At 68.0% G+C, this 26,224-nt stretch overlaps 1 long non-coding RNA gene across 1 annotated transcript in view; it reads left to right on the top strand.

Moving 5' to 3' along the window:
* Window positions 1-5,843: 5,843 nt before the first annotated feature.
* Window positions 5,844-26,224, top strand: part of LOC143363692 (uncharacterized) — a 272,216-nt gene continuing 251,835 nt past the window's right edge. Inside the window, exon 1 of the long non-coding RNA XR_013083886.1 lies at window positions 5,844-5,881. This is a non-coding gene — a long non-coding RNA (uncharacterized LOC143363692). The remainder of the gene's footprint in view (window positions 5,882-26,224) is intronic.

The following is a 26,224-nucleotide window of genomic DNA, read 5'->3' as shown; positions in this document are numbered from 1 at the left end:
ATTACCTGCTCGCAGAAGGAGGCGAACCCTCTCCACGCCCCCTCGCCGCCCGCTGCCGCCGAGACGACAGCCGGAAGCGAGAGGTCATGGCCCACTGCGCGCCGCAGAGCACGGCGCTCACCCGCCCACGCTGGACACTCCTCCAGAGTGTGCTGCGCCGTGTCCCGCGACTCGCCGCAGTGGTGACACGCCTCCTCGGCCTCCCGCCCGATGCGACACAGGTACACACCGAAGCAACCGTGCCCGGTCATCACCTGCGTCACTCGGTAGGAGACCCTATGCCCCATCCATCCCCTGTTCCACCGGTCGAACACGGGGAGGATGGCCCGAACGGCCCGCCTCCCTCCTTCCTCCGTCCCGTGAAGGCTTTCGCGCCATTCCCGGGCGGCGGCCCGCCGAGCGCGGCCCCTGTACTCCGCCACATCGAGCGCCACCTGATCCGGAGCCATCCCCCTCCGCTGGAGGTCCCTGGCGTACCCGTGTACGTCCGACAACACGCGGGCCTCCAGCTCGAGGGGGATAAGCCCCGACATCACCATCGCCGTCGCGTAAGAGATGGTGCGATACCCCCGCACGATGCCAATGGCCAGCCTGCGCTCGATTCGGCGCAGCAGTGCTCGCACACCGCTACGCCCCCCGGCCAAGACATCGTACGCCCACACAGGGGCTCCGTACAGGACTAAAACCCGCACCACCACCGCGAACAGGCGACGCACCCGTCCACAGGGTCCCCCGAGATTCGGGAGAAGACGACCGAGCGCAGCGGTCGCCCTCTCCGCCCGGGGCACTAGCGACTCGATGTGGCGGCAGAAACGCCACAGGCCGTCGAGCTCGAGTCCCAGGTACCGCATCTGGAACCCGACCTCGACCGCTCCCCCCCCCACGGCGATCCAGCACTGGGGAGGCGCCGCCAGCCGGGCCCGGTGGTAAAACCACATGGCCCTGGTCTTAGCGACGGACACCTCCAGGCCCAGAGACCGGATCGCGCGTACCGCGCGCCACGCGCCGCGCTCCGCCAGGCAGACGGCCTCCTTCGTATACCTCCCGGTGGCAAGCACCAACGTGTCGTCGGCGTAACACGTTAGGCTGACACCGGGAGGCATCCCCTCCCGCAGGACGCTGTCGTACGCGAGGTTCCACAGCAACGGGCCCAACACCGAGCCCTGTGGAACCCCCCGCACGACGCTCCTGCGAATCATCCCGTACCGGCCAGGATATTCTATGCTCCTGTCGGAGAGATAGTCCCCGATCACCCTCCTAAGGTACGGAGGCACCTGGTGGAAGACCAGGGCCTCCGAAATTCTATCCCAGGGGACGGTGTTGAACGCGTTGGCGATATCCAAGGAGATCGCCAACGCAACACCGCCCCCCTCCGTACAGGCCTCCGAGAGAGCCCTCACCCGCCGAATTGCGTCGACGGTGGAGAGACCCCCCCGGAAGCCGAACTGCGCCTCGCTCAGATCGGGGACTCCTCCCCCCGACAGGTGCCGGACGAGGCGTCCAACGAGAACGCGCTCGAACAACTTCCCCGCCTCGTCCAGCAAGCAAATTGGCCGGTACCCGGAGGGCGAGTCCCGGGACTTGCCCGCCTTTGGAAGGAGGACCAGCCTGCCCGACTTCCATAGTGGGGGGAACACTCCCTCCCTCAGACAACTGTTGAACAGCCGCCTGAGTTCGGGAGCGAGCCCCCCCTCCAATGCCAAGACCAACGCGCGGCCCGACACCCCGTCAGGACCCGGGGCCTTGCGGCCCACCCGACGGGCCCTGGTCACCGCCTCCCCGAGCTCGCCGGCTGACACCTCCCACTCCGCGGACCAGGAGAGAGGCTCCTGGCCCGGATGGAGGCGGTGTCGCTGTCCCCCCTCACGCGGGAAGAGAGACGTCACCACCTCCTCGAGTAAGGGAGGGTCCATCGATTCCGTCAGTGGGGGGGCCCACGCGCGCAGCTTGCTCATTACAAGCTTATACGGGCGCCCCCACGGATCCGCGTCCACCGTGCCGACGAGCTCCGACCACGCGTCCGCCTTGGCCTTCGCGATGGCCCTCCGGAGAGTCCCGAGCGCGGCTCGGTACTCCCCGTGGAGCCTCGCCTCCTCGTCGTCGCGCCTCCTGCGCGCTCGGCCATACTGGCGCCGCGCGGCATTGCAGGCACGCCGAAGCTCTGCAATGCCCGCGGACCACCAGTATGCCGCCCTTCTATGGTCGGACCGGCTCCGGGGCACCGCGGTGTCGCACACCGCCGTCATCACCTCCCGGAGCCGCTCCGCCCCGCGCGCCGGTGCCCCCCCAGCCGGCTGGGGCCCCCCCCCACGTTACCGCGGCGACAGCGGCCCGGAACAGGTCCTCGTCCGCCCTGTTCCACGCCCATCGCGGCCGTCGGTCCACCTGGCCGTGCCGGGAATCCCGCGCGTAGAGGGCGGCGGGCCACACGTCCATGACTATGGGCGCGTGGTCAGAGGCCAGCTCTAGTTCTTCCGCCACCCTCCATCCCGACACTCGGCGCACGGCCGACGGCGTCCCCCATGTCAGATCGACAATAGAGACACCCTGCGGCCGCACGCACGTCGGCGTGGATCCCCGGTTAATCAACCGGAGATCCAGGCCGGACGCCCAGTCTAACACCTCGCTTCCCCTAGTGGTCGTCCTGGGACTCCCCCACGATACCGCGTGGGCATTGAAGTCTCCCAGGACGAGAACCGGACGGGCGCTGCACCGCGCGATGCAGCTACTCAGCCCGCCCAGGAACCCCCGAAAATGATCGAGGCCACGGTTCGGCGAGATATAAACTCCGACGACCGCGATGTCCCCCCACCGCACCGCCACGAATCCCTCGCCTCTCTCCAGAAGGGAGATCGACGGGGACCCGCGGCGGCCCTCCGCCACTATGGCGACGGAGCCGGCCTCGTCCCCCACCCAGAAGGGGTGATCGGGAACGGAGTACGGCTCCGCCGCCACTGCCAACCCAGTCCCCCGCTCGCGCACGGCCTGGACAAACAAGTCCTGGGCCGCACGCGAGTGGTTGAGGTTCGCCTGCAGAACCGGAATAGGCCTGAAAACAGCCTACCCTGACATTTGCTCTGCAGGCTCCCCCCCCTGGTGGGACTGGGCCCCCGGTGTAGTCGGCTGCTGCTGCGCGGGTGCAGCCGCCGACTTTTCCCCTCTTCCCTTCACCGCCGCGCGACCCCTCCTCGGAGCCGGGGCACACGCTTTGGCCCCGAACCTGTGGTTCGAGGGCCTCCCCAGATCCGCGCAGAGCGGGCATCTGGGGGCAGCCCCACAGGCCGAGGCGCGGTGCTCGGTCGCACCGCACCGATAGCACCTCGCGCTCCTGTCGACCGTGCTTTTACAGGTCGACCGCGTGTGCCCCGTCTCCAAGCAGCGGAAGCACTGAAGGGGTCGCTCCCTCAGTGCCTCCACCCGCGCCGAGGACCAGCCGACCAGCAGCCGGCCCCCCGCCACCACCTTCCTGACGGCCGCGAGGGGGCCCTGGGCCCAACAGGAGCCCAGCACCCGCTCAGAGGCGGACCTCCGGATCTCTCCGACCCGGAACTCGGCCTCCGAGCACCCCCCCGCAGCCGCAAGTGCCGCCGCGACCTCCCTTGCGCTAACCGAGTCGTCCAGGCCAGCGACGCGCAACTCGCCTCGCTTGACGGCCTGGACGACTTTAACCCCAGTCCCTTGTAAGGCCTCAGAGACCCTCGTGGAGAGGGCCCGTGCCTTCTCTTGGCCCTCCGGGCCCTTTACCTCCAGGAGGATCCCCCCCGTCTTGGTCCTCCTGGGGAGCACCCCCGACTCAATCCCCAGCGCCTTGAGGTCTATTGCCTCTCTGGCCCTGGCGATCACTCCCGCGTAGGTGAGCTTACAGCTCTCGGGGATCGTGATCGCCACGGCCCCGGACTTGGGGGCGCGCCCCAGGGCAACAACCCTCCCACTTGACGGCTTCGCCGTGATCGCGCCGGCCCCCTTTCGCGTGCCGACCGCCGAACCCCCGGTCGCCGTCCTCCGTTTCGCCGAAGCAGCGGCCGCCAACTCGGCGGCGAGGGCTATGGCCGCCCTCTCCTCCGCCGCTGCCCGCCTCCTCTCCGCCTTCCTCGCGGACTTCGACTTCGCCACCGACCAGGAGGCTGGGTCGACCGGCGGCGGGATGTCCACGGGTGGCACCACCCCGGCGCTGGACACCACCACCGGCCCAGTCCTCTTGGTTTCGACCACCGCCGGCGGAGAAGCCACCGGCGGGGCATCGCGCGTCCCTCCCCCCCTGCCCTGGAGAGCCGGAACCATCCCGGCCAGGATTGCCCGGAAACGATTCTCCATTCTCGTTTCCAGCTCGGCATTCCTGGCCGCCACCATCGCGTCGACGCGGAGGAGAAGGGCTTGAGGGTCCAGTACCCCCGCCCCCTCCGCCGCCCGCGTCGCCGCTTCCGCCGCCGGTCCCGTCCCCGCGGTCCCGCCTGAGGAGGCGGAGGGTACCGCCCCAGGGGCCGTCTTTCCCGCGACCGCCCGCTTCTCCGCCTCCGCGACGCGAAGCCTCGCCCGGAGGTCCTGTACCTCCTTGGCGAGGGCCTCGGTCTGTTGGCGGAGACGGGCGACCTCCTGGCTATTGCCCCACGCCGTGCCAGTGTATGCCCGCTGCACCAGCGTAGTGCAATAGGCCCTGGCCAGCGCGGAGCAATCTCTGAGCTCCTTGGCAAAATTGCCCTTGAGGCCCCTGGAGACGGTGGAGACGCCCTCCACACGTCTCATCGCGTCCTCCACCTCCTCCGCCAGCTGCGCCGTCGGCAGCTTCCCCGCGGACTCCATTAGCTCCGCGATTTTGTGGAGCTGGCCCCTCTCGGCGCGGTCGCTGAGCACCTGCTCAGCACCCGCCCCCGAGGAGCCCTCCTCAGGGGTCCCCCCGACGACCCTCCCGCTGCGCGTCTGCAGCCCCCCTCCTGCCACGGACGGCTCCAGCCGGGGCCGCTTCCCCGTCGGAGCTCCGTCCGCCCCCCGCATCTCGGCTCCCGCGCGCGACACGCCCGCGTCCGCATCTCCCGAAATCTGTGATGACGTTTCCGTCACCACAGCTTCGCTGGTAGTATTTACCTCCGAAGGGGCCCAGTGGTCCACCACCTTCGGCTCGCAGTCGTTGGATAACGACGCGCTGTGGCCTGCTCGCCCACCAACAGTCGCGCCGGTACTGGGGTATCCCTCCCCTGCACCGTAAACTAAACTCTTTTCCTTTGTGCCGTCCATGTCAATTTTGTGAAACACCCAGCCTTGCCCTGGTCCGTCACCGAAAATCCCGTCCCAACTCGGCAGTTTTCGCCCCTCCGTGCGAACCTTACCGGCAAGGGTGCCCCTACCAGGATCCGAAGATCCCGCCGGCATTGCCTCGCACATCGTCGAGGCTACTTCCTGCCGCGTACCCCCCGCTCCGTTAGCCACCCACAGTCGTGAGTGCCCAGGGACCACCGCGAGGAGGTGGAGCGTGGAGGATTTTAGGAATATGACCGCCACCACTGTGGCATACCTAGCAGTGGATCCGAGTCACCACTGCCAAGCCCATATCCCCTAGGTCCCCCCAACCCTAACCCTAACCCTAACCCTAACCCTAACCCTAACCCTAACCCTAACCCTAACCCTAACCCTAACCCTAACCCTAACCTAACCCTAACCCTAACCCTAACCCTAACCTAACCCTAACCCTAACCCTACCCTAACCCTAACCCTAACCCTAACCCTAACCCTAACCCTAACCCTAACCTAACCCTAACCCTAACCCTAACCTAACCCTAACCCTAACCCTAACCCTAACCCTAACCCTAACCCTAACCCTAACCCTAACACCCTAACCCTAACCCTTTTTTTTTTTTTTTTTTTTTTTTTTTTTTTTTTTTTTATCGTGAGGAAATGTTTTTATATTTTATACATACCCCGACTCCCTGGGGGAAGCCGGGGTTATGTGGGATTCTCCCCGGGGAGCGAGCCCCCGGAGACTACCCACTAAAACCTCACGCCCACCTAAGCTACAGGGGAGGTGCCTGGATCACGCGAGTACTCAACAGGACACCTCCCAGCTATCATCATACCCCGCGGGAGGGGTTAACCTCCCCCACTGCCTACGCTATAAGACCCCGGGCGGAGGGACCCGCCCGGTGTCCCCATCCCTGGAGCCTTCGGATTGAGCTTCCCGAGCCCCAGCTCGGTCCACCCACAGCTCCCGGAGTCTTCATGCCCCGCTCGGGGCCGGTATCCCGAAGGAACCAGCCCCGGCCGAGGCAGGAAGACGCCGCCACCGGAAGGAAGGGCCGTCGGAGGCGCGATCCGGCACGCCCCGACCCTTCCTCACCCAAATCCCCCCACGAATCCCCCTCCCCTAACGGGAGGGACGGACCGACACCCCCCCAAACCGGAAATTAACCCGGGGGGTGTCGGCCTATCACGGGGGGAGCTATGCTCCCCCCCGGGGGCCCGGGTCAGCTCACGCCCCGGGCCCCCAAATTCGCCGCCCCCAGTGGTGGGGGCATAACAGGGCGCGGGGGAACTCCCCGCGCCAACCCCACTCCGCCCCCCACCACCGGGGGCACACGTTGACGCGGGGGAGACCCCCGCGCCCTCCCTACCGTCTCCGCCCCCTACTGGGGGGCACACGTCGGCGCGGGGGTCGTCCCCGCGCCCAAATACGCCTCGCGGAGCCCGGGGTCCCCGTTCCCGGGCCCGCTCGGCGGCCTCCTTCTGCTTGATCACATCATCGCAGAAGGAGGCCACCGCCTTCCACGACCTCACGCTGTCGACCATGTGGTCGACCACGGTCGACAGCGAGAGGTCCCACCCTTCCACCGCGGCTCTAAGGACACGGCGCGGCTCGGCCCAAGCTGGGCACTCCTCCAGAGTGTGCCGCGCCGTGTCCACATCTTCGCCGCAGTGGTGGCACTGCGCAGTCGGCTCCCGCCCCATTCTGTGCAGGTACTCTCCGAAGCAACCGTGGCCGGAGAGCACCTGCGTGAGGCGGAAGGTCAACCTTCCCCGCCTCCTGCACCATATATGAAATATGGGCAGGAGGGCCCGGACAATCGGACGTGTGGAGGGCGCCAACATCGCCCTCCACTCCGAAAAAGCTTCCGTCCGGGCCTGGCGATTCTGGCCCTCGAGCTCCTCCTCCTCCCCGCGCGTGAGTTCCACCCCCGGCGGGCGGCGGAAGGAGCGGGCGATGTGGTATAGCTTCGCCCGCTCCGCCGCCACCACAGTGAAGGGCGGAATCACGGCGAGGAGTCCCGCCGCCTCGGTGGAGATGGTGCGGTACCCCCGTATGACCCGCAAGGCCAGCCGCCGCCGCACTCTTTCTAGGAGTTTGCGGCTTGGCGTGCTGGCCCTGAGCGAGCGGTGCCATACGGGGGCCCCATACAGGGCTATAGACCGCACCACCTCCGTATAGAGGCGGCGCACTTTCAAATCCGGCCCCCCGACATTCGGCAGCAGCCGCGCCAATGCGGCTGCCGTCTTCTCTAGTCGGGGGGCGAGGAGCTCGAAGTGTTCTTCGAATCGCCAGCGGCCGTCTATGACCAGGCCCAGGTATCTCATCCTGGGCCCGATCTCGACGGAGGTTTCAGCGACGCGAATCCGGAGGTTCTGACCATGGGGCAGCCGCCGCGGCCGAGGCGATCCGTACATCCAGATCGCCTCGGTCTTTGCGGCGGCCACGGTCAACCCCATCCTCCGGATTCGCCCGACCACGCGGTCCAGGGCGGCCTCACACAGGTGCCTGGTTCTCCCCCAGTCCCCCCCCATGGCATATACCAGGGTGTCATCTGCGTAGCAGATGACACCCGTATCCGGGGGACCCTAACCCTAACCCTAACCCTATTTTTTTTTTTTTTTTTTTTTTTTTTTTTTCCGAGGAGGTAATCACTATTACGGATACCCGACCCCTCCCGGGGGGGAGTGGGCCGGGTTATGTGGGACTCCTCGGCTGGTGGGTGCAATGCCGAGTATACCCACTAACTCCTCCCCGTCCGTCCCTAGGCTCCTGGGGGCACCCGTGGTCCGCGCGCGCATGTCTATCCGGTGTGCCCCCGCCTTAGCATTCCTCCCTGGGTGGGGGACGCGGCCTCCACCCTATCCTACTCTATCCGAAGGCGCCACGCAACGGACGACGTGAAGCCTTCCCCCCCATTTAGGCCGCCCGATGGACGTCCGGGCCCCCGCCCAAGACGTCCGACGGCCTCCGGGGACGCCATTGGCAACCGAGTATAAGGAGACCGTCGGTCCCCCGCCTCGAGATCACCAAGGGCGCCCCCGCCCGCGTTAAGGACGCCGCAACGGAGGCACGCCCCCGGGGCGTGCCCTGCGTCTCCTTCTCCCACCCCTTCGGCCGGGATCGTGATTTCGCTCACGACCCCGTTCCGCAGCCTCCTTCTGCAGCATTACCTGCTCACAGAAGGAGGCGAACCCTCTCCACGCCCCCTCGCCGCCCGCTGCCGCCGAGACGACAGCCGGAAGCGAGAGGTCATGGCCCACTGCGCGCCGCAGAGCACGGCGCTCACCCGCCCACGCTGGACACTCCTCCAGAGTGTGCTGCGCCGTGTCCCGCGACTCGCCGCAGTGGTGACACGCCTCCTCGGCCTCCCGCCCGATGCGACACAGGTACACACCGAAGCAACCGTGCCCGGTCATCACCTGCGTCACTCGGTAGGAGACCCTATGCCCCATCCATCCCCTGTTCCACCGGTCGAACACGGGGAGGATGGCCCGAACGGCCCGCCTCCCTCCTTCCTCCGTCCCGTGAAGGCTTTCGCGCCATTCCCGGGCGGCGGCCCGCCGAGCGCGGCCCCTGTACTCCGCCACATCGAGCGCCACCCGATCCGGAGCCATCCCCCTCCGCCGGAGGTCCCTGGCGTACCCGTGTACGTCCGACAACACGCGGGCCTCCAGCTCGAGGGGGATAAGCCCCGACATCACCATCGCCGTCGCGTAAGAGATGGTGCGATACCCCCGCACGATGCCAATGGCCAGCCTGCGCTCGATTCGGCGCAGCAGTGCTCGCACACCGCTACGCCCCCCGGCCAAGACATCGTACGCCCACACAGGGGCTCCGTACAGGACTAAAACCCGCACCACCACCGCGAACAGGCGACGCACCCGTCCACAGGGTCCCCCGAGATTCGGGAGAAGACGACCGAGCGCAGCGGTCGCCCTCTCCGCCCGGGGCACTAGCGACTCGATGTGGCGGCAGAAACGCCACAGGCCGTCGAGCTCGAGTCCCAGGTACCGCATCTGGAACCCGACCTCGACCGCTCCCCCCCCCACGGCGATCCAGCACTGGGGAGGCGCCGCCAGCCGGGCCCGGTGGTAAAACCACATGGCCCTGGTCTTAGCGACGGACACCTCTAGGCCCAGAGACCGGATCGCGCGTACCGCGCGCCACGCGCCGCGCTCCGCCAGGCAGACGGCCTCCTTCGTATACCTCCCGGTGGCAAGCACCAACGTGTCGTCGGCGTAACACGTTAGGCTGACACCGGGAGGCATCCCCTCCCGCAGGACGCTGTCGTACGCGAGGTTCCACAGCAACGGGCCCAACACCGAGCCCTGTGGAACCCCCCGCACGACGCTCCTGCGAATCATCCCGTACCGGCCAGGATATTCTATGCTCCTGTCGGAGAGATAGTCCCCGATCACCCTCCTAAGGTACGGAGGCACCTGGTGGAAGACCAGGGCCTCCGAAATTCTATCCCAGGGGACGGTGTTGAACGCGTTGGCGATATCCAAGGAGATCGCCAACGCAACACCGCCCCCCTCCGTACAGGCCTCCGAGAGAGCCCTCACCCGCCGAATTGCGTCGACGGTGGAGAGACCCCCCCGGAAGCCGAACTGCGCCTCGCTCAGATCGGGGACTCCTCCCCCCGACAGGTGCCGGACGAGGCGTCCAACGAGAACGCGCTCGAACAACTTCCCCGCCTCGTCCAGCAAGCAAATTGGCCGGTACCCGGAGGGCGAGTCCCGGGACTTGCCCGCCTTTGGAAGGAGGACCAGCCTGCCTGACTTCCATAGTGGGGGGAACACTCCCTCCCTCAGACAACTGTTGAACAGCCGCCTGAGTTCGGGAGCGAGCCCCCCCTCCAATGCCAAGACCAACGCGCGGCCCGACACCCCGTCAGGACCCGGGGCCTTGCGGCCCACCCGACGGGCCCTGGTCACCGCCTCCCCGAGCTCGCCGGCTGACACCTCCCACTCCGCGGACCAGGAGAGAGGCTCCTGGCCCGGATGGAGGCGGTGTCGCTGTCCCCCCTCACGCGGGAAGAGAGACGTCACCACCTCCTCGAGTAAGGGAGGGTCCATCGATTCCGTCAGTGGGGGGGCCCACGCGCGCAGCTTGCTCATTACAAGCTTATACGGGCGCCCCCACGGATCCGCGTCCACCGTGCCGACGAGCTCCGACCACGCGTCCGCCTTGGCCCTCGCGATGGCCCTCCGGAGAGTCCCGAGCGCGGCTCGGTACTCCCCGTGGAGCCTCGCCTCCTCGTCGTCGCGCCTCCTGCGCGCTCGGCCATACTGGCGCCGCGCGGCATTGCAGGCACGCCGAAGCTCCGCAATGCCCGCGGACCACCAGTATGCCGCCCTTCTATGGTCGGACCGGCTCCGGGGCACCGCGGTGTCGCACACCGCCGTCATCACCTCCCGGAGCCGCTCCGCCCCGCGCGCCGGTGCCCCCCCAGCCGGCTGGGGCCCCCCCCACGTTACCGCGGCGACAGCGGCCCGGAACAGGTCCTCGTCCGCCCTGCTCCACGCCCATCGCGGCCGTCGGTCCACCTGGCCGTGCCGGGAATCCCGCGCGTAGAGGGCGGCGGGCCACACGTCCATGACTATGGGCGTGTGGTCAGAGGCCAGCTCTAGTTCTTCCGCCACCCTCCATCCCGACACTCGGCGCACGGCCGACGGCGTCCCCCATGTCAGATCGACAATAGAGACACCCTGCGGCCGCACGCACGTCGGCGTGGATCCCCGGTTAATCAACCGGAGATCCAGGCCGGACGCCCAGGTTAACACCTCGCTTCCCCTAGTGGTCGTCCTGGGACTCCCCCACGATACCGCGTGGGCATTGAAGTCTCCCAGGACGAGAACCGGACGGGCGCTGCACCGCGCGATGCAGCTACTCAGCCCGCCCAGGAACCCCCGAAAATGATCGAGGCCACGGCTCGGCGAGATATAAACTCCGACGACCGCGATGTCCCCCCACCGCACCGCCACGAATCCCTCGCCTCTCTCCAGAAGGGAGATCGACGGGGACCCGCGGCGGCCCTCCGCCACTATGGCGACGGAGCCGGCCCCGTCCCCCACCCAGAAGGGGTGATCGGGAACGGAGTACGGCTCCGCCGCCACTGCCAACCCAGTCCCCCGCTCGCGCACGGCCTGGACAAACAAGTCCTGGGCCGCACGCGAGTGGTTGAGGTTCGCCTGCAGAACCGGAATAGGCCTGAAAACAGCCTACCCTGACATTTGCTCTGCAGGCTCCCCCCCCTGGGGGGACTGGGCCCCCGGTGTAGTCGGCTGCTGCTGCGCGGGTGCAGCCGCCGACTTTTCCCCTCTTCCCTTCACCGCCGCGCGACCCCTCCTCGGAGCCGGGGCACACGCTTTGGCCCCGAACCTGTGGTTCGAGGGCCTCCCCAGATCCGCGCAGAGCGGGCATCTGGGGGCAGCCCCACAGGCCGAGGCGCGGTGCTCGGTCGCACCGCACCGATAGCACCTCGCGCTCCTGTCGACCGTGCTTTTACAGGTCGACCGCGTGTGCCCCGTCTCCAAGCAGCGGAAGCACTGAAGGGGTCGCTCCCTCAGTGCCTCCACCCGCGCCGAGGACCAGCCGACCAGCAGCCGGCCCCCCGCCACCACCTTCCTGACGGCCGCGAGGGGGCCCTGGGCCCAACAGGAGCCCAGCACCCGCTCAGAGGCGGACCTCCGGATCTCTCCGACCCGGAACTCGGCCTCCGAGCACCCCCCCGCAGCCGCAAGTGCCGCCGCGACCTCCCTTGCGCTAACCGAGTCGTCCAGGCCAGCGACGCGCAACTCGCCTCGCTTGACGGCCTGGACGACTTTAACCCCAGTCCCTTGTAAGGCCTCAGAGACCCTCGTGGAGAGGGCCCGTGCCTTCTCTTGGCCCTCCGGGCCCTTTACCTCCAGGAGGATCCCCCCCGTCTTGGTCCTCCTGGGGAGCACCCCCGACTCAATCCCCAGCGCCTTGAGGTCTATTGCCTCTCTGGCCCTGGCGATCACTCCCGCGTAGGTGAGCTTACAGCTCTCGGGGATCGTGATCGCCACGGCCCCGGACTTGGGGGCGCGCCCCAGGGCAACAACCCTCCCACTTGACGGCTTCGCCGTGATCGCGCCGGCCCCCTTTCGCGTGCCGACCGCCGAACCCCCGGTCGCCGTCCTCCGTTTCGCCGAAGCAGCGGCCGCCGACTCGGCGGCGAGGGCTATGGCCGCCCTCTCCTCCGCCGCTGCCCGCCTCCTCTCCGCCTTCCTCGCGGACCTCGACTTCGCCACCGACCAGGAGGCTGGGTCGACCGGCGGCGGGATGTCCACGGGTGGCACCACCCCGGCGCTGGACACCACCACCGGCCCAGTCCTCCTGGTTTCGACCACCGCCGGCGGAGAAGCCACCGGCGGGGCATCGCGCGTCCCTCCCCCCCTGCCCTGGAGAGCCGGAACCATCCCGGCCAGGATTGCCCGGAAACGATTCTCCATTCTCGCTTCCAGCTCGGCATTCCTGGCCGCCACCATCGCGTCGACGCGGAGGAGAAGGGCTTGAGGGTCCAGTACCCCCGCCCCCTCCGCCGCCCGCGTCGCCGCTTCCGCCGCCGGTCCCGTCCCCGCGGTCCCGCCTGAGGAGGCGGAGGGTACCGCCCCAGGGGCCGTCTTTCCCGCGACCGCCCGCTTCTCCGCCCCCGCGACGCGAAGCCTCGCCCGGAGGTCCTGTACCTCCTTGGCGAGGGCCTCGGTCTGTTGGCGGAGACGGGCGACCTCCTGGCTATTGCCCCACGCCGTGCCAGTGTATGCCCGCTGCACCAGCGTAGTGCAATAGGCCCTGGCCAGCGCGGAGCAATCCCTGAGCTCCTTGGCAAAACTGCCCTTGAGGCCCCTGGAGACGGTGGAGACGCCCTCCACACGTCTCATCGCGTCCTCCACCTCCTCCGCCAGCTGCGCCGTCGGCAGCTTCCCCGCGGACTCCATTAGCTCCGCGATTTTGTGGAGCTGGCCCCTCTCGGCGCGGTCGCTGAGCACCTGCTCAGCACCCGCCCCCGAGGAGCCCTCCTCAGGGGTCCCCCCGACGACCCTCCCGCTGCGCGTCTGCAGCCCCCCTCCTGCCACGGACGGCTCCAGCCGGGGCCGCTTCCCCGTCGGAGCTCCGTCCGCCCCCCGCATCTCGGCTCCCGCGCGCGACACGCCCGCGTCCGCATCTCCCGAAATCTGTGATGACGTTTCCGTCACCACAGCTTCGCTGGTAGTATTTACCTCCGAAGGGGCCCAGTGGTCCACCACCTTCGGCTCGCAGTCGTTGGATAACGACGCGCTGTGGCCTGCTCGCCCACCAACAGTCGCGCCGGTACTGGGGTATCCCTCCCCTGCACCGTAAACTAAACTCTTTTCCTTTGTGCCGTCCATGTCAATTTTGTGAAACACCCAGCCTTGCCCTGGTCCGTCACCGAAAATCCCGTCCCAACTCGGCAGTTTTTGCCCCTCCGTGCGAACCTTACCGGCAAGGGTGCCCCTACCAGGATCCGAAGATCCCGCCGGCATTGCCTCGCACATCGTCGAGGCTACTTCCTGCCGCGTACCCCCCGCTCCGTTAGCCACCCACAGTCGTGAGTGCCCAGGGACCACCGCGAGGAGGTGGAGCGTGGAGGATTTTAGGAATATGACCGCCACCACTGTGGCATACCTAGCAGTGGATCCGAGTCACCACTGCCAAGCCCATATCCCCTAGGTCCCCACCCTAACCCTAACCCTAACCCTAACCCTAACCCTATTTTTTTTTTTTTTTTTTTTTCCGAGGAGGTAATCACTATTACGGATACCCGACCCCTCCCGGGGGGGAGTGGGCCGGGTTATGTGGGACTCCTCGGCTGGTGGGTGCAATGCCGAGTATACCCACTAACTCCTCCCCGTCCGTCCCTAGGCTCCTGGGGGCACCCGTGGTCCGCGCGCGCATGTCTATCCGGTGTGCCCCCGCCTTAGCATTCCTCCCTGGGTGGGGGACGCGGCCTCCACCCTATCCTACTCTATCCGAAGGCGCCACGCAACGGACGACGTGAAGCCTTCCCCCCCATTTAGGCCGCCCGATGGACGTCCGGGCCCCCGCCCAAGACGTCCGACGGCCTCCGGGGACGCCATTGGCAACCGAGTATAAGGAGACCGTCGGTCCCCCGCCTCGAGATCACCAAGGGCGCCCCCGCCCGCGTTAAGGACGCCGCAACGGAGGCACGCCCCCGGGGCGTGCCCTGCGTCTCCTTCTCCCACCCCTTCGGCCGGGATCGTGATTTCGCTCACGACCCCGTTCCGCAGCCTCCTTCTGCAGCATTACCTGCTCACAGAAGGAGGCGAACCCTCTCCACGCCCCCTCGCTGCCCGCTGCCGCCGAGACGACAGCCGGAAGCGAGAGGTCATGGCCCACTGCGCGCCGCAGAGCACGGCGCTCACCCGCCCACGCTGGACACTCCTCCAGAGTGTGCTGCGCCGTGTCCCGCGACTCGCCGCAGTGGTGACACGCCTCCTCGGCCTCCCGCCCGATGCGACACAGGTACACACCGAAGCAACCGTGCCCGGTCATCACCTGCGTCACTCGGTAGGAGACCCTATGCCCCATCCATCCCCTGTTCCACCGGTCGAACACGGGGAGGATGGCCCGAACGGCCCGCCTCCCTCCTTCCTCCGTCCCGTGAAGGCTTTCGCGCCATTCCCGGGCGGCGGCCCGCCGAGCGCGGCCCCTGTACTCCGCCACATCGAGCGCCACCTGATCCGGAGCCATCCCCCTCCGCTGGAGGTCCCTGGCGTACCCGTGTACGTCCGACAACACGCGGGCCTCCAGCTCGAGGGGGATAAGCCCCGACATCACCATCGCCGTCGCGTAAGAGATGGTGCGATACCCCCGCACGATGCCAATGGCCAGCCTGCGCTCGATTCGGCGCAGCAGTGCTCGCACACCGCTACGCCCCCCGGCCAAGACATCGTACGCCCACACAGGGGCTCCGTACAGGACTAAAACCCGCACCACCACCGCGAACAGGCGACGCACCCGTCCACAGGGTCCCCCGAGATTCGGGAGAAGACGACCGAGCGCAGCGGTCGTCCTCTCCGCCCGGGGCACTAGCGACTCGATGTGGCGGCAGAAACGCCACAGGCCGTCGAGCTCGAGTCCCAGGTACCGCATCTGGAACCCGACCTCGACCGCTCCCCCCCCCACGGCGATCCAGCACTGGGGAGGCGCCGCCAGCCGGGCCCGGTGGTAAAACCACATGGCCCTGGTCTTAGCGACGGACACCTCTAGGCCCAGAGACCGGATCGCGCGTACCGCGCGCCACGCGCCGCGCTCCGCCAGGCAGACGGCCTCCTTCGTATACCTCCCGGTGGCAAGCACCAACGTGTCGTCGGCGTAACACGTTAGGCTGACACCGGGAGGCATCCCCTCCCGCAGGACGCTGTCGTACGCGAGGTTCCACAGCAACGGGCCCAACACCGAGCCCTGTGGAACCCCCCGCACGACGCTCCTGCGAATCATCCCGTACCGGCCAGGATATTCTATGCTCCTGTCGGAGAGATAGTCCCCGATCACCCTCCTAAGGTACGGAGGCACCTGGTGGAAGACCAGGGCCTCCGAAATTCTATCCCAGGGGACGGTGTTGAACGCGTTGGCGATATCCAAGGAGATCGCCAACGCAACACCGCCCCCCTCCGTACAGGCCCCCGAGAGAGCCCTCACCCGCCGAATTGCGTCGACGGTGGAGAGACCCCCCCGGAAGCCGAACTGCGCCTCGCTCAGATCGGGGACTCCTCCCCCCGACAGGTGCCGGACGAGGCGTCCAACGAGAACGCGCTCGAACAACTTCCCCGCCTCGTCCAGCAAGCAAATTGGCCGGTACCCGGAGGGCGAGTCCCGGGACTTGCCCGCCTTTGGAAGGAGGACCAGCCTGCCCGACTTCCATAGTGGGGGGAACACTCCCTCCCTCAGACAACTGTTGAACAGCCGCCTGAGTTCGGGAGCGAGCCCCCCCTCCAATGCCAAGACCAACGCGCGGCCCGACACCCCGTCAGGACCCGGGGCCTTGCGGCCCACCCGACGGGCCCTGGTCACCGCCTCCCCGAGCTCGCCGGCTGACACCTCCCACTCCGCGGACCAGGAGAGAGGCTCCTGGCCCGGATGGAGGCGGTGTCGCTGTCCCCCCTCACGCGGGAAGAGAGACGTCACCACCTCCTCGAGTAAGGGAGGGTCCATCGATTCCGTCAGTGGGGGGGCCCACGCGCGCAGCTTGCTCATTACAAGCTTATACGGGCGCCCCCACGGATCCGCGTCCACCGTGCCGACGAGCTCCGACCACGCGTCCGCCTTGGCCTTCGCGATGGCCCTCCGGAGAGTCCCGAGCGCGGCTCGGTACTCCCCGTGGAGCCTCGCCTCCTCGTCGTCGCGCCTCCTGCGCGCTCGGCCATACTGGCGCCGCGCGGCATTGCAGGCACGCCGAAGCTCTGCAATGCCCGCGGACCACCAGTATGCCGCCCTTCTATGGTCGGACCGGCTCCGGGGCACCGCGGTGTCGCACACCGCCGTCATCACCTCCCGGAGCCGCTCCGCCCCGCGCGCCGGTGCCCCCCCAGCCGGCTGGGGCCCCCCCCACGTTACCGCGGCGACAGCGGCCCGGAACAGGTCCTCGTCCGCCCTGTTCCACGCCCATCGCGGCCGTCGGTCCACCTGGCCGTGCCGGGAATCCCGCGCGTAGAGGGCGGCGGGCCACACGTCCATGACTATGGGCGTGTGGTCAGAGGCCAGCTCTAGTTCTTCCGCCACCCTCCATCCCGACACTCGGCGCACGGCCGACGGCGTCCCCCATGTCAGATCGACAATAGAGACACCCTGCGGCCGCACGCACGTCGGCGTGGATCCCCGGTTAATCAACCGGAGATCCAGGCCGGACGCCCAGTCTAACACCTCGCTTCCCCTAGTGGTCGTCCTGGGACTCCCCCACGATACCGCGTGGGCATTGAAGTCTCCCAGGACGAGAACCGGACGGGCGCTGCACCGCGCGATGCAGCTACTCAGCCCGCCCAGGAACCCCCGAAAATGATCGAGGCCACGGTTCGGCGAGATATAAACTCCGACGACCGCGATGTCCCCCCACCGCACCGCCACGAATCCCTCGCCTCTCTCCAGAAGGGAGATCGACGGGGACCCGCGGCGGCCCTCCGCCACTATGGCGACGGAGCCGGCCTCGTCCCCCACCCAGAAGGGGTGATCGGGAACGGAGTACGGCTCCGCCGCCACTGCCAACCCAGTCCCCCGCTCGCGCACGGCCTGGACAAACAAGTCCTGGGCCGCACGCGAGTGGTTGAGGTTCGCCTGCAGAACCGGAATAGGCCTGAAAACAGCCTACCCTGACATTTGCTCTGCAGGCTCCCCCCCCTGGTGGGACTGGGCCCCCGGTGTAGTCGGCTGCTGCTGCGCGGGTGCAGCCGCCGACTTTTCCCCTCTTCCCTTCACCGCCGCGCGACCCCTCCTCGGAGCCGGGGCACACGCTTTGGCCCCGAACCTGTGGTTCGAGGGCCTCCCCAGATCCGCGCAGAGCGGGCATCTGGGGGCAGCCCCACAGGCCGAGGCGCGGTGCTCGGTCGCACCGCACCGATAGCACCTCGCGCTCCTGTCGACCGTGCTTTTACAGGTCGACCGCGTGTGCCCCGTCTCCAAGCAGCGGAAGCACTGAAGGGGTCGCTCCCTCAGTGCCTCCACCCGCGCCGAGGACCAGCCGACCAGCAGCCGGCCCCCCGCCACCACCTTCCTGACGGCCGCGAGGGGGCCCTGGGCCCAACAGGAGCCCAGCACCCGCTCAGAGGCGGACCTCCGGATCTCTCCGACCCGGAACTCGGCCTCCGAGCACCCCCCCGCAGCCGCAAGTGCCGCCGCGACCTCCCTTGCGCTAACCGAGTCGTCCAGGCCAGCGACGCGCAACTCGCCTCGCTTGACGGCCTGGACGACTTTAACCCCAGTCCCTTGTAAGGCCTCAGAGACCCTCGTGGAGAGGGCCCGTGCCTTCTCTTGGCCCTCCGGGCCCTTTACCTCCAGGAGGATCCCCCCCGTCTTGGTCCTCCTGGGGAGCACCCCCGACTCAATCCCCAGCGCCTTGAGGTCTATTGCCTCTCTGGCCCTGGCGATCACTCCCGCGTAGGTGAGCTTACAGCTCTCGGGGATCGTGATCGCCACGGCCCCGGACTTGGGGGCGCGCCCCAGGGCAACAACCCTCCCACTTGACGGCTTCGCCGTGATCGCGCCGGCCCCCTTTCGCGTGCCGACCGCCGAACCCCCGGTCGCCGTCCTCCGTTTCGCCGAAGCAGCGGCCGCCAACTCGGCGGCGAGGGCTATGGCCGCCCTCTCCTCCGCCGCTGCCCGCCTCCTCTCCGCCTTCCTCGCGGACTTCGACTTCGCCACCGACCAGGAGGCTGGGTCGACCGGCGGCGGGATGTCCACGGGTGGCACCACCCCGGCGCTGGACACCACCACCGGCCCAGTCCTCCTGGTTTCGACCACCGCCGGCGGAGAAGCCGCCGGCGGGGCATCGCGCGTCCCTCCCCCCCTGCCCTGGAGAGCCGGAACCATCCCGGCCAGGATTGCCCGGAAACGATTCTCCATTCTCGTTTCCAGCTCGGCATTCCTGGCCGCCACCATCGCGTCGACGCGGAGGAGAAGGGCTTGAGGGTCCAGTACCCCCGCCCCCTCCGCCGCCCGCGTCGACGCTTCCGCCGCCGGTCCCGTCCCCGCGGTCCCGCCTGAGGAGGCGGAGGGTACCGCCCCAGGGGCCGTCTTTCCCGCGACCGCCCGCTTCTCCGCCTCCGCGACGCGAAGCCTCGCCCGGAGGTCCTGTACCTCCTTGGCGAGGGCCTCGGTCTGTTGGCGGAGACGGGCGACCTCCTGGCTATTGCCCCACGCCGTGCCAGTGTATGCCCGCTGCACCAGCGTAGTGCAATAGGCCCTGGCCAGCGCGGAGCAATCTCTGAGCTCCTTGGCAAAATTGCCCTTGAGGCCCCTGGAGACGGTGGAGACGCCCTCCACACGTCTCATCGCGTCCTCCACCTCCTCCGCCAGCTGCGCCGTCGGCAGCTTCCCCGCGGACTCCATTAGCTCCGCGATTTTGTGGAGCTGGCCCCTCTCGGCGCGGTCGCTGAGCACCTGCTCAGCACCCGCCCCCGAGGAGCCCTCCTCAGGGGTCCCCCCGACGACCCTCCCGCTGCGCGTCTGCAGCCCCCCTCCTGCCACGGACGGCTCCAGCCGGGGCCGCTTCCCCGTCGGAGCTCCGTCCGCCCCCCGCATCTCGGCTCCCGCGCGCGACACGCCCGCGTCCGAATCTCCCGAAATCTGTGATGACGTTTCCGTCACCACAGCTTCGCTGGTAGTATTTACCTCCGAAGGGGCCCAGTGGTCCACCACCTTCGGCTCGCAGTCGTTGGATAACGACGCGCTGTGGCCTGCTCGCCCACCAACAGTCGCGCCGGTACTGGGGTATCCCTCCCCTGCACCGTAAACTAAACTCTTTTCCTTTGTGCCGTCCATGTCAATTTTGTAAAACACCCAGCCTTGCCCTGGTCCGTCACCGAAAATCCCGTCCCAACTCGGCAGTTTTCGCCCCTCCGTGCGAACCTTACCGGCAAGGGTGCCCCTACCAGGATCCGAAGATCCCGCCGGCATTGCCTCGCACATCGTCGAGGCTACTTCCTGCCGCGTACCCCCCGCTCCGTTAGCCACCCACAGTCGTGAGTGCCCAGGGACCACCGCGAGGAGGTGGAGCGTGGAGGATTTTAGGAATATGACCGCCACCACTGTGGCATACCTAGCAGTGGATCCGAGTCACCACTGCCAAGCCCATATCCCCTAGGTCCCCAACCCTAACCCTAACCCTAACCCTAACCCTAACCCTAACCCTAACCCTAACCCTAACCCTAACCCTAACCCTAACCCTAACCCTAACCCTAACCCTAACCCTAACCCTAACCCTAACCCTAACCCTAACCCTAACCCTAACCCTAACCCTAACCCTAACCCTAACCCTATTTTTTTTTTTTTTTTTTTTTTTTTTCCGAGGAGGTAATCACTATTACGGATACCCGACCCCTCCCGGGGGGGAGTGGGCCGGGTTATGTGGGACTCCTCGGCTGGTGGGTGCAATGCCGAGTATACCCACTAACTCCTCCCCGTCCGTCCCTAGGCTCCTGGGGGCACCCGTGGTCCGCGCGCGCATGTCTATCCGGTGTGCCCCCGCCTTAGCATTCCTCCCTGGGTGGGGGACGCGGCCTCCACCCTATCCTACTCTATCCGAAGGCGCCACGCAACGGACGACGTGAAGCCTTCCCCCCCATTTAGGCCGCCCGATGGACGTCCGGGCCCCCGCCCGAGACGTCCGACGGCCTCCGGGGACGCCATTGGCAACCGAGTATAAGGAGACCGTCGGTCCCCCGCCTCGAGATCACCAAGGGCGCCCCCGCCCGCGTTAAGGACGCCGCAACGGAGGCACGCCCCCGGGGCGTGCCCTGCGTCTCCTTCTCCCACCCCTTCGGCCGGGATCGTGATTTCGCTCACGACCCCGTTCCGCAGCCTCCTTCTGCAGCATTACCTGCTCGCAGAAGGAGGCGAACCCTCTCCACGCCCCCTCGCCGCCCGCTGCCGCCGAGACGACAGCCGGAAGCGAGAGGTCATGGCCCACTGCGCGCCGCAGAGCACGGCGCTCACCCGCCCACGCTGGACACTCCTCCAGAGTGTGCTGCGCCGTGTCCCGCGACTCGCCGCAGTGGTGACACGCCTCCTCGGCCTCCCGCCCGATGCGACACAGGTACACACCGAAGCAACCGTGCCCGGTCATCACCTGCGTCACTCGGTAGGAGACCCTATGCCCCATCCATCCCCTGTTCCACCGGTCGAACACGGGGAGGATGGCCCGAACGGCCCGCCTCCCTCCTTCCTCCGTCCCGTGAAGGCTTTCGCGCCATTCCCGGGCGGCGGCCCGCCGAGCGCGGCCCCTGTACTCCGCCACATCGAGCGCCACCTGATCCGGAGCCATCCCCCTCCGCTGGAGGTCCCTGGCGTACCCGTGTACGTCCGACAACACGCGGGCCTCCAGCTCGAGGGGGATAAGCCCCGACATCACCATCGCCGTCGCGTAAGAGATGGTGCGATACCCCCGCACGATGCCAATGGCCAGCCTGCGCTCGATTCGGCGCAGCAGTGCTCGCACACCGCTACGCCCCCCGGCCAAGACATCGTACGCCCACACAGGGGCTCCGTACAGGACTAAAACCCGCACCACCACCGCGAACAGGCGACGCACCCGTCCACAGGGTCCCCCGAGGTTCGGGAGAAGACGACCGAGCGCAGCGGTCGCCCTCTCCGCCCGGGGCACTAGCGACTCGATGTGGCGGCAGAAACGCCACAGGCCGTCGAGCTCGAGTCCCAGGTACCGCATCTGGAACCCGACCTCGACCGCTCCCCCCCCCCACGGCGATCCAGCACTGGGGAGGCGCCGCCAGCCGGGCCCGGTGGTAAAACCACATGGCCCTGGTCTTAGCGACGGACACCTCTAGGCCCAGAGACCGGATCGCGCGTACCGCGCGCCACGCGCCGCGCTCCGCCAGGCAGACGGCCTCCTTCGTATACCTCCCGGTGGCAAGCACCAACGTGTCGTCGGCGTAACACGTTAGGCTGACACCGGGAGGCATCCCCTCCCGCAGGACGCTGTCGTACGCGAGGTTCCACAGCAACGGGCCCAACACCGAGCCCTGTGGAACCCCCCGCACGACGCTCCTGCGAATCATCCCGTACCGGCCAGGATATTCTATGCTCCTGTCGGAGAGATAGTCCCCGATCACCCTCCTAAGGTACGGAGGCACCTGGTGGAAGACCAGGGCCTCCGAAATTCTATCCCAGGGGACGGTGTTGAACGCGTTGGCGATATCCAAGGAGATCGCCAACGCAACACCGCCCCCCTCCGTACAGGCCCCCGAGAGAGCCCTCACCCGCCGAATTGCGTCGACGGTGGAGAGACCCCCCCGGAAGCCGAACTGCGCCTCGCTCAGATCGGGGACTCCTCCCCCCGACAGGTGCCGGACGAGGCGTCCAACGAGAACGCGCTCGAACAACTTCCCCGCCTCGTCCAGCAAGCAAATCGGCCGGTACCCGGAGGGCGAGTCCCGGGACTTGCCCGCCTTTGGAAGGAGGACCAGCCTGCCCGACTTCCATAGTGGGGGGAACACTCCCTCCCTCAGACAACTGTTGAACAGCCGCCTGAGTTCGGGAGCGAGCCCCCCCTCCAATGCCAAGACCAACGCGCGGCCCGACACCCCGTCAGGACCCGGGGCCTTGCGGCCCACCCGACGGGCCCTGGTCACCGCCTCCCCGAGCTCGCCGGCTGACACCTCCCACTCCGCGGACCAGGAGAGAGGCTCCTGGCCCGGATGGAGGCGGTGTCGCTGTCCCCCCTCACGCGGGAAGAGAGACGTCACCACCTCCTCGAGTAAGGGAGGGTCCATCGATTCCGTCAGTGGGGGGGCCCACGCGCGCAGCTTGCTCATTACAAGCTTATACGGGCGCCCCCACGGATCCGCGTCCACCGTGCCGACGAGCTCCGACCACGCGTCCGCCTTGGCCTTCGCGATGGCCCTCCGGAGAGTCCCGAGCGCGGCTCGGTACTCCCCGTGGAGCCTCGCCTCCTCGCCGTCGCGCCTCCTGCGCGCTCGGCCATACTGGCGCCGCGCGGCATTGCAGGCACGCCGAAGCTCTGCAATGCCCGCGGACCACCAGTATGCCGCCCTTCTATGGTCGGACCGGCTCCGGGGCACCGCGGTGTCGCACACCGCCGTCATCACCTCCCGGAGCCGCTCCGCCCCGCGCGCCGGTGCCCCCCCAGCCGGCTGGGGCCCCCCCCCCACGTTACCGCGGCGACAGCGGCCCGGAACAGGTCCTCGTCCGCCCTGTTCCACGCCCATCGCGGCCGTCGGTCCACCTGGCCGTGCCGGGAATCCCGCGCGTAGAGGGCGGCGGGCCACACGTCCATGACTATGGGCGCGTGGTCAGAGGCCAGCTCTAGTTCTTCCGCCACCCTCCATCCCGACACTCGGCGCACGGCCGACGGCGTCCCCCATGTCAGATCGACAATAGAGACACCCTGCGGCCGCACGCACGTCGGCGTGGATCCCCGGTTAATCAACCGGAGATCCAGGCCGGACGCCCAGGTCAACACCTCGCTTCCCCTAGTGGTCGTCCTGGGACTCCCCCACGATACCGCGTGGGCATTGAAGTCTCCCAGGACGAGAACCGGACGGGCGCTGCACCGCGCGATGCAGCTACTCAGCCCGCCCAGGAACCCCCGAAAATGATCGAGGCCACGGTTCGGCGAGATATAAACTCCGACGACCGCGATGTCCCCCCACCGCACCGCCACGAATCCCTCGCCTCTCTCCAGAAGGGAGATCGACGGGGACCCGCGGCGGCCCTCCGCCACTATGGCGACGGAGCCGGCCTCGTCCCCCACCCAGAAGGGGTGATCGGGAACGGAGTACGGCTCCGCCGCCACTGCCAACCCAGTCCCCCGCTCGCGCACGGCCTGGACAAACAAGTCCTGGGCCGCACGCGAGTGGTTGAGGTTCGCCTGCAGAACCGGAATAGGCCTGAAAACAGCCTACCCTGACATTTGCTCTGCAGGCTCCCCCCCCTGGTGGGACTGGGCCCCCGGTGTAGTCGGCTGCTGCTGCGCGGGTGCAGCCGCCGACTTTTCCCCTCTTCCCTTCACCGCCGCGCGACCCCTCCTCGGAGCCGGGGCACACGCTTTGGCCCCGAACCTGTGGTTCGAGGGCCTCCCCAGATCCGCGCAGAGCGGGCATCTGGGGGCAGCCCCGCAGGCCGAGGCGCGGTGCTCGGTCGCACCGCACCGATAGCACCTCGCGCTCCTGTCGACCGTGCTTTTACAGGTCGACCGCGTGTGCCCCGTCTCCAAGCAGCGGAAGCACTGAAGGGGTCGCTCCCTCAGTGCCTCCACCCGCGCCGAGGACCAGCCGACCAGCAGCCGGCCCCCCGCCACCACCTTCCTGACGGCCGCGAGGGGGCCCTGGGCCCAACAGGAGCCCAGCACCCGCTCAGAGGCGGACCTCCGGATCTCTCCGACCCGGAACTCGGCCTCCGAGCACCCCCCCGCAGCCGCAAGTGCCGCCGCGACCTCCCTTGCGCTAACCGAGTCGTCCAGGCCAGCGACGCGCAACTCGCCTCGCTTGACGGCCTGGACGACTTTAACCCCAGTCCCTTGTAAGGCCTCAGAGACCCTCGTGGAGAGGGCCCGTGCCTTCTCTTGGCCCTCCGGGCCCTTTACCTCCAGGAGGATCCCCCCCGTCTTGGTCCTCCTGGGGAGCACCCCCGACTCAATCCCCAGCGCCTTGAGGTCTATTGCCTCTCTGGCCCTGGCGATCACTCCCGCGTAGGTGAGCTTACAGCTCTCGGGGATCGTGATCGCCACGGCCCCGGACTTGGGGGCGCGCCCCAGGGCAACAACCCTCCCACTTGACGGCTTCGCCGTGATCGCGCCGGCCCCCTTTCGCGTGCCGACCGCCGAACCCCCGGTCGCCGCCCTCCGTTTCGCCGAAGCAGCGGCCGCCAACTCGGCGGCGAGGGCTATGGCCGCCCTCTCCTCCGCCGCTGCCCGCCTCCTCTCCGCCTTCCTCGCGGACTTCGACTTCGCCACCGACCAGGAGGCTGGGTCGACCGGCGGCGGGATGTCCACGGGTGGCACCACCCCGGCGCTGGACACCACCACCGGCCCAGTCCTCTTGGTTTCGACCACCGCCGGCGGAGAAGCCACCGGCGGGGCATCGCGCGTCCCTCCCCCCCTGCCCTGGAGAGCCGGAACCATCCCGGCCAGGATTGCCCGGAAACGATTCTCCATTCTCGTTTCCAGCTCGGCATTCCTGGCCGCCACCATCGCGTCGACGCGGAGGAGAAGGGCTTGAGGGTCCAGTACCCCCGCCCCCTCCGCCGCCCGCGTCGCCGCTTCCGCCGCCGGTCCCGTCCCCGCGGTCCCGCCTGAGGAGGCGGAGGGTACCGCCCCAGGGGCCGTCTTTCCCGCGACCGCCCGCTTCTCCGCCTCCGCGACGCGAAGCCTCGCCCGGAGGTCCTGTACCTCCTTGGCGAGGGCCTCGGTCTGTTGGCGGAGACGGGCGACCTCCTGGCTATTGCCCCACGCCGTGCCAGTGTATGCCCGCTGCACCAGCGTAGTGCAATAGGCCCTGGCCAGCGCGGAGCAATCTCTGAGCTCCTTGGCAAAATTGCCCTTGAGGCCCCTGGAGACGGTGGAGACGCCCTCCACACGTCTCATCGCGTCCTCCACCTCCTCCGCCAGCTGCGCCGTCGGCAGCTTCCCCGCGGACTCCATTAGCTCCGCGATTTTGTGGAGCTGGCCCCTCTCGGCGCGGTCGCTGAGCACCTGCTCAGCACCCGCCCCCGAGGAGCCCTCCTCAGGGGTCCCCCCGACGACCCTCCCGCTGCGCGTCTGCAGCCCCCCTCCTGCCACGGACGGCTCCAGCCGGGGCCGCTTCCCCGTCGGAGCTCCGTCCGCCCCCCGCATCACGGCTCCCGCGCGCGACACGCCCGCGTCCGAATCTCCCGAAATCTGTGATGACGTTTCCGTCACCACAGCTTCGCTGGTAGTATTTACCTCCGAAGGGGCCCAGTGGTCCACCACCTTCGGCTCGCAGTCGTTGGATAACGACGCGCTGTGGCCTGCTCGCCCACCAACAGTCGCGCCGGTACTGGGGTATCCCTCCCCTGCACCGTAAACTAAACTCTTTTCCTTTGTGCCGTCCATGTCAATTTTGTGAACCACCCAGCCTTGCCCTGGTCCGTCACCGAAAATCCCGTCCCAACTCGGCAGTTTTCGCCCCTCCGTGCGAACCTTACCGGCAAGGGTGCCCCTACCAGGATCCGAAGATCCCGCCGGCATTGCCTCGCACATCGTCGAGGCTACTT

This window comes from Halictus rubicundus, unplaced genomic scaffold, assembly GCF_050948215.1.
Source record: "Halictus rubicundus isolate RS-2024b unplaced genomic scaffold, iyHalRubi1_principal scaffold0094, whole genome shotgun sequence".
In the NCBI taxonomy this organism is placed as follows: Eukaryota; Metazoa; Arthropoda; class Insecta; order Hymenoptera; family Halictidae; genus Halictus; species Halictus rubicundus.
Note: the sequence above shows the minus strand (reverse complement) of the source record. Positions and strands in the feature narration are given on the sequence as shown.